Raw genomic sequence first — 12,529 nt, 5'->3', positions numbered from 1 at the left:
TTTCTAATGTAGACTCTGGCCATGGCTACACTAGAGAGTTGCAGCGCTGGTGAGGGGGTTACAGCGCTGCAACTTAGGATGTGGCCACACTTGCAAAGCACGGCCAGCGCTGCAACTCCCTGGTTGCAGCGCTGGCTGTACACCCGGTCAAGCCTCGGGTGTAGCGATTCCAGCGCTGGTCAGCAAGTGTGGACCCCACCAGCGCTTTTATTGACCTCCGGGGTATAAGGAGGTATCCCAGAATTCCTGTCCACAACAAACCGGAAGAAAGGGAGAGGTCGGAGTTCAGCCAAACTGCTTATTTAAAAAACAAACACAGCTCCTGTTTGCTGAGCGAGCGGAGGCAGGCAGGGGAATTACTTTGGAATGTTCACAGCTGTTTGCTTGAAGAGAGAAACAGCACTCTCACACGGCAGGGGCGGAGGGGGAAGTCCATGTTGAGCAGTTGCTTATCTATTCTGACGGGTATTTAGAAGTACATAATTTGCATTTAGTGAATGAGAGAGGAGTGGGGGAAGGGGGTCAGAACTTTTAAAATGATTGAAGGTAGGCACTGTGTGTCTTCCAGTCCTTAGAACTTGCAAGGCAGGGAGCTGAGAACAGTGTCAACTCCAAAAATCCATTCGGTCTGTCTCCTCCACGCTCCCTGTCACATTCCACCCCACCCCCCTCTTTTGAAAAGCACGTTGCAGCCACTTGAATGCTGGGATAGCTGCCCACAATGCACCACTCCCAACAGCGCTGCAAATGCTGCAAATGTGGCCACACTGCAGCGCTGGTAGCTGTCAGTGTGGCCACACTGCAGCGCTGGCCCTACACAGCTGTACGAACACAGCTGTAACTACCAGCGCTGCAGAACTGTAAGTGTAGCCATGGCCTAACTCTTAAACCCTTTCTCAAGTGACAAGCTGGAAGAATGTGTTCCAGTGTTACCTTCCTAAAGGTATGTCTGCACTGCATTGCACTGCAAGCCATGGGTTAGTGGCATAGGTGCCAACTTTCTCTGGTGCTGGTGGGTGCCTGCACCCCTTGCACCTTTCCTCTGCCCCTGGCCCTGCCTCGACTCCACCTTTTCCCCTGCCCCTGGCCCTGCCTCAACTCCACCCTTTCCCCTGCCCCTGGTCCCACCTGCATTCCAACCCCATCCCCAAAGTCCCTGCTCTAACTCCGCCCCCTCCCCATTGGATCTCTTCCCCAAATCCCTGCCCCGGCCCCGCCTCTTCCCCCAGCATACCATGTTCCCCCTCCCTCCCTGCCCTGCTGGGAGGGAGAGGAGAGAAGCAGGACGCGGCAGTGCTCACGGAGGGGGTGGAGGGGAGGTAAGCTGGAGCAGAGGAGCGGAGCAGGGAGATGCCGGTGGGTGCTGAGTACCCACCAATTTTTTTCTGTGGGTGCTCCAGCCCTGGAGCACCCACAGAGTTGGCACCTATGATTAGTGTGCCATGAGTCAGCCAACTGACCTGTGTTAGGGATCCCAGGACTTGGGTGTCTATACTGTATTTAAATCTTGTGACCTTAAGACTTTTCTAACCCGTGCTCGAACTTAGGGCTCTGGCATCCACCTTTCAGTGCGCAGACCTGAGTCCAAGTAACCATATCCAAAATCCCTAGTACCACCTCCACCACTGAAATGTGGTTGCTCTAGTCCGAAGACCATGGTGCAATGTGGGGAAAATGTACTGCCTACCCTGCACATTACGGGTTTGATCTCCATTGCAAACCCAGGAGGCTCTCTGATAATGTGCTTGCAGATCAGAAGAGAATGGATTAACGCTGACCTGAGCTGCTGCTGTTTGCTGGGGTCGGGGGCTTCTGTTGTTAATAGAGTGGATTGTAGATTGTTGCGATACAGAGTACTAAGGAAGTTGTCCCATGGAATTGTGGGATACTTCTCAATGACTCCCAGGACCTGGGTCAAGCGGGGCTGTGGCAACACTGCAAAGCAATAGGGCTCGGATCCTGGGTCCCAGCTTGACTCGAGCTCCCACCCTCCAGCCCTGCAGGGTCCTGGGACCCTGGGTTAATGCAACTGCAATGTAGACGCAAGAGGGGGTTAACCTTGAGCCTGGGCTCAAGCATGGGCCTACTTTGCAGTGTATATATACCCTAAGGGTGAGGGCAGTAAAATATAGCCTGCCCTTCCCAATTACTTGTGGAATCTTTATTCAAACCACAAACATTTCTTTAAAATATTGCTTTGTACTTTATACTTGAGGAACTTTCTACATATTCATTAATTTCAGCCTGGCCAACTTTCCTGTGAGGAGGGTGTTATTTTCAGTTTTACCCATGAAGAAACTGAGGTGCCGTGTTGCTGATGATAGCGAATGAAAACTTTCTGTAACGATGCTGAAAATAGTTTTCTTGAGATTTAGGCCAGCTCTGTACTATAAACGTTTGCCTGTCTAGTAAGGGTTTATAGGGATACGATTGCATTTTTGCAACATTTTTATATCGGCAAAAGCCCAATGCTTTTGCTAGTATTGCTCATTTTGGTCAGGGAACGCTTTATCCCAAAAGCTTGTCCATACTACAGATTCATGTCCGGCTGGCACACTCCAAGCCAACATAGCCATGCTGGCAAAGCTTTGTAGTCTAGGCTGGGCCCTAATGTACACTTGGCTTTAGTAGACTTTGTCCAAGATTTACATGACCCAGTCAGTTCCTGTCCATATTATGCATTACACACAGAATATTGCATGTTCTAACTCTATTGCCACTGGATCCCTTTGGGTATATAGGCAAGTGACAATCCAGAATTGCTTCAGCTTGTTAATGGACTTTCACTCCTCTTTATCTTGAAGTTTCATTCTTTGTAATCAGGGCCCAGTGTGCTAATTGCTTTGGAATGCAGCTTTTGTCACTTATCTGACAAGCAGCATTCCAAATGTATTATGAAGGCCTATTTCTACAGCCTTCCACCTTATTGCACTTTATAAATATTAAGTAATATATATGTTAAGGAAATTCATAAGCTGCACCGGTGTATGTCCTACCTTGTACCCCCATAGCAGGTCTAAGGTCTAATCTAGACACAGTTTTGTTCTGGTGTAACTATTTTGGTTAGAGGCATTATTATGATGGGACTAGTTATAGCGGTACAACCCCTAGTGTGGATGGAGTTATACTGGTATTGCTTATTCCCCTTCCCATATGGGAACAGCTTTACCTGTATATTGGTATAACTGCACCTTTATAGTGATATAAGTGCATCCAGGATAGGGGTTGAACTGCTTTGTTATAGTGGAATAGTTAAAGTGGTCATACTTCTGCATGTGGACAAAGCCTATATTAGGAGCTTGCACATCTCTGGAGTGGATTTCCCTACGTGGACAGGGCCTAAGGACTCGTCTAGAAGGGGAAATTATTGGCATAATTATACCGGTATAACAACACACTATAATTATACCAATAGAACTATAATGGTGTAATTACACCATTATAATTATGCCAGTAAATTTCTCTATGTAAAGAAGCCCTGAGACCAAAATTTTCAAGGGTCCACCCTGGCCTCAATTCCGTAATGTGTAGAATGGGCAGATGATTGCTCCCATGCAGAGTCCCACTGACATCTGTGAGGCTCTGTGCGGATGGAGCAGTCAGCCCACATGTTACAGATTGGCCTAGTAGCAGATGATTCACTTTTGGGTGCCCAACTTGGGACACTTCAGGCCTAACTTTCAGAGGTGCTGAGGACCTGCAGTGCCCTTTGATTTCACTTCAGCACAGGAAAAAAGACACCAAAACATCATCTCTAATCACTTCTGATTTTGCAGTGTCTTAGCCCGCCCATCTCCACCAGGCAAAAGGGAAAGTCAATATAAGTTGACAACTAGCTTTGGTTTTCCAGAATTCTCTGGGAGAGCTTTCCATAGACTCACAGTCCAGGTTGGCATTCTGCTCTGTTCACATGGGCCTCCCCTTTGGGTTATGTAATCACCGATTAGTCACTTAGGCATTCATTCTAGTCACTATGAGTTGGCCTTGTTTCAGCTCCAAGGGGAAAAAATAAAAAAAAGAATAACAAAAATGTGGCCATGCGAGTTATCACATAATTGCACCAGTGTCTGACTATGACTCAGCAACAAAGCCAGGTGAAAATAACTCTGCCAGCTTGGTCCATCAGCAGGGCTCTTCTTTCCCTTTGAAATTAAGCATTCTGTGACTGCTGGTTCCTCCCCTGTGCTGCCAGACTTCTAATAACATTCCATTGACATCTCAGGACATACTGGGCACCTAGTGCATTCAGCAGTACGACAGGTGTATTCTACCTCGACCTCCCTGAAAAGGTTCAGCAGGGGTCAGGCAGCTAAATGGCTTAGTCGGTGACAGCTGTGAATGAAAAATGTGTTTGCGGCTACATTCATTGTGTTTTATGCTTTTGTGAGCTAGTAACTAAATTACCCCATCTGAACAGCAATGTGTAAAATGACGCAGGAATATTCCACTGGGCCTTGCAAATCTTTGAGGAACAAAATCCATTTCCTGTACTCTCACTTGTGTTTTGTTGCAGCTTATGAAACGCTGGGTGGATCGCTGGTATTGAGCTGCAAAACCACATTTGTCTTTTATAAGAACCAATGTAGAAAAAAATTGAAGTGTCTTTATACTATTTTGCATTCTTTCCTGCGTATGCATGGAAATGATTTAGATAGACTGATCATTCTTTTTCTTTCTGGGCTGAAATCCTGACCCCAGTGAAGTCAATCCCAAAACTACTATTGACTTCAATGGGTCATGATTTCACCCATGATATATAAGGTGGTCACTATATGCCACCATTTATCCTAGGAGCTCTTCGCAGGCAACACTTACGCAGCTTCGTAACATACTTGTGAGGTATGTAGAGGATCAAAAAGGATCACATTACCCACCATGAAATACAACCACCTCTGGGGGGGATAGCTCAGTGGTTTGAACATTGGCCTGCTAAACCTAGGGTTGTGAGTTCAATCCTTGAGGGGGCCATTTAGGGATCTAGGGCAAAAAATCTGCCTGGGGATTGGTCCTGCTTTGAGCAGGCAGTTGGACTAGATGACCTCCTGAGGTCCCTTCCAACCCTAGCATTCTATGATGTGGAAGATGACAACTGTTTTGAATGCAAAGCTGTTGTGTATCTCATGTGTCTATGTCCCAAAGCTTAAGTATGTTGTTGTAATATATCACCTCACATTTAATATAATAAAGGTTGGCTAAAGGGCAGAAAGCAATCTGTGGAAAAAACTCTGTACACCAACTAATAAAGCATTTGTCCAGCTCCTTCAGACAATGTATTTGGCACTACTATTAAATTAATCTGACTGTCATAATTATATACAGCTTGTATCGCGGTAGCCTCTAAATGGCTATTGATCTGAACTGAATCCTAGAGAGAACTGATAGAACAGAAATCCTGGTTAATCAGGTTGGCCAAGGTGCTCTTTATGAAGTTTTCAGCTTTTCTCTTTTTTCTGTTAAGGGAAACTCTGCTTTGTGGGGGGAGAGAGAGAGATTTTTTTTCCCCACCTTTTGTAACATTCTGGTGGGTAAGCTTTTTCCAAATGGAACGACTTGCAGCTAAATTGGTCAGACTGGATTATTAAATCCCCTCTGGAAATTCAGTCAGTCAGGGTGTTCCAATAATATTTTGGTTCCTAGTATCTCCTGCAGCAGCCTTTCTTTTCCATCAGAAAGTTCACGCATATGAACTCATGACTTGGCTTTTGTGCTTACAAACTCTCCCATGCTACGGGGCACAGGTGTGTGACAAGTGCTTTGGCCTATCAGTGATAATCATTAGCATTTGTTTTTAACTGAATTAAAAATGAAAACACCTCTTGTGCATAATTGGCATATAAAAAAACAGCGGAATCAGTTACCCGTATCACCTGTAACATGATGCTTACAGCATGGGGCATTTTCTCCTCTCTCTCATGTCTGAAGTTTGCAAACCCCATGAATTTATTCCTAGGGTATACAGTATCAGCACATACTCTTCACTCCACAGAACATATTCCAAGCTCAGTCTCACTAGAAAATCTCTCCTATCCTAAATGGAAAATTAAACCTAATCAGGTTTAAACCCATTTAGGAAGACAGGAAATATCCAGATGTAATTAAATTTCTCAGAAAGCCTAAGGACCATGTTGATGATCCAGTTCTCTTCCTTCCCCTCCTCCCCGCCCTGGCAGTAAACTTGTGCATTGGAAATAGAAATGTGCTGACAACTATTTCCTAATAATTTCCCTCTTGCTGTGACAGTTTCTATGAAATACTCCTGTTCCCCTCTGTGTCATTCCTCTTCAGAAACATCAGATGGTTTATCTGCATTGCTCAATCAGGGTAAACACCTCAGAGCCCAAATTTTCAGGCTGCTGTTTCCTCCTAGGTAGGCAGTAAATAATAAAGGTTAGAGAGAGTTAAATATTAGAGAGGAAGGATAATCCAGTGTTAAGGGACTTGGGAGACCACAATTCAGTGCTCTCTTCCACAGACTTCCAATGGGCCTTTGGCAAGTCACTTTCGGCCTTAGGTCTCCATATGCCTCAATTCCCTATCTGTAAAATGGGAATAACAGCACTGTCAGGCCTACCAGGGTTGTTGACTATAAACACATTAAAGATTGTGAGCTGCTCAGATACTAAGTAATGGAGGGCCATATAAGCATCTTAGATAAATAAAACTTACAAAAGCATCTACTTTATGAGGTTCTCAAAGTACTTTAGAACATAACTTCAGCTGCCCAAAGCCTTAGGCAGGTGGTAAACTATTTCCATTTTACAGATGGGGAAACTGAGGCATGGTGTGGTTAAGTGACTTGCCCAAGGTTGCACAGGAAGTGAGTGGCAGAGCTGAGAGCAGGGCTAGGACTGTGGCTATTAGCCCATGCTGTCACTGTACTTAGAGAAAACCAACATTCAGTTAGATTCGCTGCCCTGACCTGCTGTTATAGCCCCATTGGCTTCTTGCAAGAAGTTGATGTCTCTAAAATGAGAGGATGAGACAAACTAAGAAAAATAATGCCCTCTTATTTCATGCCTCCTATGCTGCTGGTGTGTACTTCACTTCAGTGTCATTCCTTCTGGGGGTGGGTCACGCCATTTGAAGGTCAGCAGAGCACGTTAACACCTGGAGGGCAAAGTGCTTGTGGTACCTACAGATCATATGGTGGCGGAGTTGCTAAATTGGGGCCTCCTTAGGAACAATGGGAGCACTGTATTATGTGTGGTAATCACAAGGTAAGAGCCTGGAAGGAATCAGTGGGGGAGGGTACCGCCGAAATGAACTGTGGCTTAACAAGCTTCTAGCTTGTCAATATTCCAGCTAAATTGAGATGTTCGATAACAGCATTTGGTGTCTTGGTGCTGCTTGCTGCCTGCCTGGGTAGACACCAGCACTTGCTGGTTGATTAAATCCACAGAGGCCAATCTTCACAAATTGAATACGCTTTTAGTGGGGATCTTACTCTTCTGAAGTGGGCCATGCACATACCTAGTATTAGATGGATTCAGAATTTACTTTCAAATGGGACTTACCCCCACTAAAAAATACCCTTTATAACATATATTGATCCTAGTGAGACCAGGTGGGTGAGGTAATATATTATATTGGACCCACTTCTGCAGGTAAAAGAGACAAGCTTTCAAGCTTACAGAGTTGGAGAAGAGCTCTGTGTTAAGCGTGTAAAGTGTGTCTCTAGCACCAACAGAAGTGGGTCCACTAAAAAATATTACTTCACCTACCTTGTCTCTCTAATATCCTGGGGCCAGCATAGCTTAGGGTGACCAGACAGCAAATGTGAAAAATCGGGACAAGGGGTGGGGGTGGGGGGTAATAGGAGCCTATATAAGAAAAAGACCCAAAAATCGGGACTGTCCCTATAAAATTGGGACTTCTGGTCACCCTAGCATAGCTACAACACTGCAACCATATATTGGTCGGACACTAAGGGCTTGTCTACATCAGAAAGTTGCAGCGCTGGTGAGGGAGTTACAGCGCTGCAACTTTGAAGGTGTACACATCTGCAGGGCACCACCAGCGCTGCAACTCCCTGTTTGCAGCGCTGGCCGTACTCCCGTTTTGTCTCGGGTGTAGAGGATCCAGCGCTGGTGATCCAGCGCTGGTAATCCAATGTAGACACTTACCAGCGCTTTTCTTGACCTCCGTGGAAGGAGGAAGCCTCTGGTAATCAAGCTGGTCTCCTTTCCCGGTTTGCTCTCTCGTTCCCGGAGCCCAGAGCAAGCAGGTCTCCTTCCCTGCGGTTTGCTGGGTGGCTCCGGGAACGAGAGAGCAAACCGCGGCGAAGCGGGTCTCCTTTCCCGGTTTGCTCTCTCGTTCCCAGAGCCCAGAGCAAGCAGGTCTCCTTCCCTGCGGTTTGCTGGGTGGCTCCGGGAACGCGAGAGCAAACCGCGGCGAAGCGGGTCTCCTTTCCCGGTTTGCTCTCTCGTTCCCAGAGCCCAGAGCAAGCAGGTCTCCTTCCCTGCGGTTTGCTGGGTGGCTCCGGGAACGCGAGAGCAAACCGCGGCGAAGCGGGTCTCCTTTCCCGGTTTGCTCTCTCGTTCCCAGAGCCCAGAGCAAGCAGGTCTCCTTCCCTGCGGTTTGCTGGGTGGCTCCGGGAACGCGAGAGCAAACCGCGGCGAAGCGGGTCTCCTTTCCCGGTTTGCTCTCTCGTTCCCAGAGCCCAGAGCAAGCAGGTCTCCTTCCCTGCGGTTTGCTGGGTGGCTCCGGGAACGCGAGAGCAAACCGCGGCGAAGCGGGTCTCCTTTCCCGGTTTGCTCTCGCGTTCCCGGAACCCCCCTTGAAGCCGCCCAACAGCGCTGCAGTGTGGCCACATCTAACACCACTTGCAGCGCTGGTTGCTGTAAGTGTGGCCACTCTGCAGCGCTGGCCCTATACAGCTGTACTAATACAGCTGTAACAACCAGCGCTGCAAAACTTTAGATGTAGACATGGCCTAAGTGTAGTTCCTCAGTAGACGAATGCTGTTGCGTCTGTGTGAGCCCCTCCCATTACCTCAAAAAGTTAAAGTATGAGCACCACTTGACCTTCATCTCAGCAAGGGCTGAAACAAAACCTGTGGGCCAAGGTAAGTGCTCCCTTCACTTACTCCTGGGCGGCGGGTGAACTGCCCCTCCAGGGAGGCTAGTCCCAGACCCAGCTCTGCCACTTCTGTCCAAGCCTCCCTGCGGCCAGAAGAGCCCTGGCCCGCCTGCATCAGCTGCCCCACTGCAGCTGCGCATCGGCTGGCACAAGCACCAGCACGAGCACAGGGCCGCCGGCCAACCCGAGCCACCCTGGGCAGCCCCAGCCTCTGGCCGCTGGATGGAGCAGAGCGCCCGCTGGTTTCAGAGGAGAGGGGGAGGCCACAGGGGCAGAGGATGGGCAGGGCCACATCCTAGGTTAGGGGAGGCTTAGCCTCCCCTGGCCTGCAATACCCGCCTTCCATGCACATACTGCTGCTGATTTTGGCACTTAACCCCTTTCTGAGGGTCACACTCGTACTGTAGAGCCCCTACAAATACAAATTACTGCGCTGTTGTCATGTAATTTAAAAAATGGCTAATAGTTTATGTGGCTATTTCAGAAATCTACGGTTACCCTCCAAGATAAAGGCAAAGCACATACCAGGGCTAGGAAAGTGAAGGTGGCTGCTCTGTCTAGACTACCAACCAGGCTCTTAACTACTCAGAGCATCTGTTTAATCCTCAACCACCACAGGCTCCTTTTTCCTGCTCTTTATTTTATAGGTAGTAAGTGGGAGGCGGTAGCTGTGACCTGATGGAAAGTCTGAACACTGGGGCGTAACTGCTAATCCTATTACCAAAAATAACCTTTCCTTCCAGTTCCCTAGAGGTAAGCACACATCTGACAATTCAGTGAGTGTTCCCCTGGGGCATGCCAGCTGCTGCCTAGGGAAGGCACGTCTTGCTTCGGGAGGGGTCATCCTGAGCACGGAAGGGAGAGCCCAGTTCTGAGAAATGCTTTACAAATTCCAAGAGGGCACACACATGAAAGATGAGGTGGCGTTCTGTTTGGCAGGGCCTGGGTCTGAATCCCTCAGAGCGCTGCCTTATACCAGGGAAAGAGGGAGAAAATATTCCTATTGGGAGCCAGTTCTGTGATGAAAACACCCTCGAACCTATGACTAATCGTAGTGTAGGAAATGCTTTAAAAATGTGGCTTTGTCAACAGTATTAAACAAAGGGCCAAATTCACAGGGGATGTATGAGGAAATGTAAATTAGACTCTCTTGCACTCAGACTTTTTTTAACCAGAATAGTTAAATGAGCATACCCTGGAGAGTGGAGGAATAAGCTATACCAGTATGAAATTATACAAACACTAGCTCAACAAGCCCTTAGTAAGTCTGTCTAATGTTTAAACAGGTGTAAGTTAAATACTAAGAAGGTGGCCATTATGGCAGGGGCACCTTTAATGTACACGTCCTTGCTGTAGTCCTTTCTCCTGTCAGGCTCATCAGCTTAGGCCTAGTCTACACTTAGACTAATTGCTATGTCAGTCAGTGGTGTGAAGAAACCCACACTTCGTCGTGATATAGCTATGCCAACAAACTGCCCAGCTGCAGAAAGAGAGCTTCTTTTGGCATAGTTACCATCACATGGAGAGGATGTATTACTGCACTGGCAGAATACCACCTCTTTTTGTTGGCGTATGCTGCGTCTACACTAAGGGGCTATGTCAACATAGGCTCTGTAATGTAGATCTAGCCTTAGACTCCTTACCACTATAAGGCCTTGTCTACACTGGATGTTTAGTCATCAGTGTAGTTGCACCATTGCAACCTCCTAGCACAGACAAGATTTATATCTGTGCATCATGATCTATGCGGTTTCAAAGAGTAAGCTGGACTGGTGCCAATAGTGCTGTACCAGTGTAAACAGAGCCTATGCTAATGGTTGGCACTAATGCAGCTGCAACCAGGACTAGAATCTCAGCATAGACAATGTGGACCAAATTCAGAGTTAATGGGTAAGGTGAGGCTGTAAGATACACATTGGTAAGAGAGAGTGAGTCTAAGGTATTGTAACATACACATTTGGATTGGGCAGAAAATGTTAAGTTACATCAATTTCGACCCTTTGCTGAACTTGTCCCACAATTTCACATCCCCTACCATCCTATCCCTTCTTTTAGAACCCATTACGTACAGCACCAAACCACACATATGGGGCTAGGCTATACGTCATTCAAAATAAAAGGTGTTAGCAAGCCATGGGTGGTGTTGCAGCATGAAATATACTTGAGGATTCTGAAACTAAAGGCTTTGTTTTGTATATATCTCCAGGACAGGGCATGAGCAATGACTCAAAGCAGTTCTTTAGCGCTTCTGACGCTTGCTACTCTGTTTGATTTGGGGTAGTGTACTTTCCATGATAGCTGTGTTCTTTTTCTGCCAACAATAACGATGACTTTAACGAGACAGCCAACAAATGTGTTTTGCAATTTCCACCTGGGTGAATTCAGTTATGAAACGTTTCCAGTTCATCTAGGAGCACTGCAAATTACAGTCGTGCTGTTTGTGCTTCTAGCATCAGAGAGCATCAGACCGTTGTTGTGTTGAAAATATCTTCCACATTTCATTCCTCCTAGAGGGTGAGTGAGGGCAATTCTCAGTGAGGAAAGAAGCTGTGTGTTGTTAAGACAGGAAGACCCCAGTGTATCTGGCTTTCTCGGTCACCAGAACTGAGGGACTTGATACATCTACAACAATCGTATCAGCAGTTAAGAATGTTAAAACTTATTCCTGCTCTGTTTTGACCAGGCTCACCTGAGGCTGGGGCCATATCTAAGGCCATTTGTGTACAGCACTATAAGCATTCATGGTGTTTCGAGCCCCTGATCCAGTAATGAGTTCTGTGCAGGTTGACACCCTGAGGTGCAGAGCCCATTAAAATTAATGGGGCTCAGTTGGAGATGCACCCTGTAGGGAACTCATTGCAGGAGCAGACTGAGCAAGAATAAAATTAGTGATAGAGCAGTTTCCTGCCTACCACATTCTTTCATGGTATACATGATTTCTGTATGTGGCTGTTCTCTTGCTTATAATCAAATCTATCATCTTGATACTATTTATAGGGTATGGTGGGAATAAAACATTTCAATGGATGCTGATTAAGCCCCAGTGTGGTCAAACAATACACTTAGTGTGTGTGAAACTGAGTCATACACTTTGTCAGTACATTATACAATGCAGTCTGCAAAGGAGTGTCACAATCGCACTGTTCAAAGGTTTTGTTCCATATATGTTCTACATTAACTGCATAACATTAATGTGAACCCTCTTGCTTGAGATATTACAAACTCATCTGCATACATTCAGTGGCAGATTAATTTGGGGGTCCCTCTGCAGGAGCACTGGAACCTGGATAGAAGTGGAGGGGCCACCGGTGCCGGTACTGTAGCCCTGCTCCTCCTCAACCCCCACCCTGGGGCCCTGCCCCCCCGGCCAGGCAGGAAGCTGGAGCTGAGATGTGGTAAAAGCCACTTGTTGTCAAATGCTACCGGTGTGGTGCTCTGCTCTCTTCAATGT

The sequence above is a fragment of the Gopherus flavomarginatus genome, chromosome 1 (assembly GCF_025201925.1).
Source record: "Gopherus flavomarginatus isolate rGopFla2 chromosome 1, rGopFla2.mat.asm, whole genome shotgun sequence".
NCBI lineage: Eukaryota > Metazoa > Chordata > Testudines > Testudinidae > Gopherus > Gopherus flavomarginatus.
The sequence above is the reverse complement of the archived record's forward strand: the minus strand, read 5'-3'. Positions refer to the sequence as shown.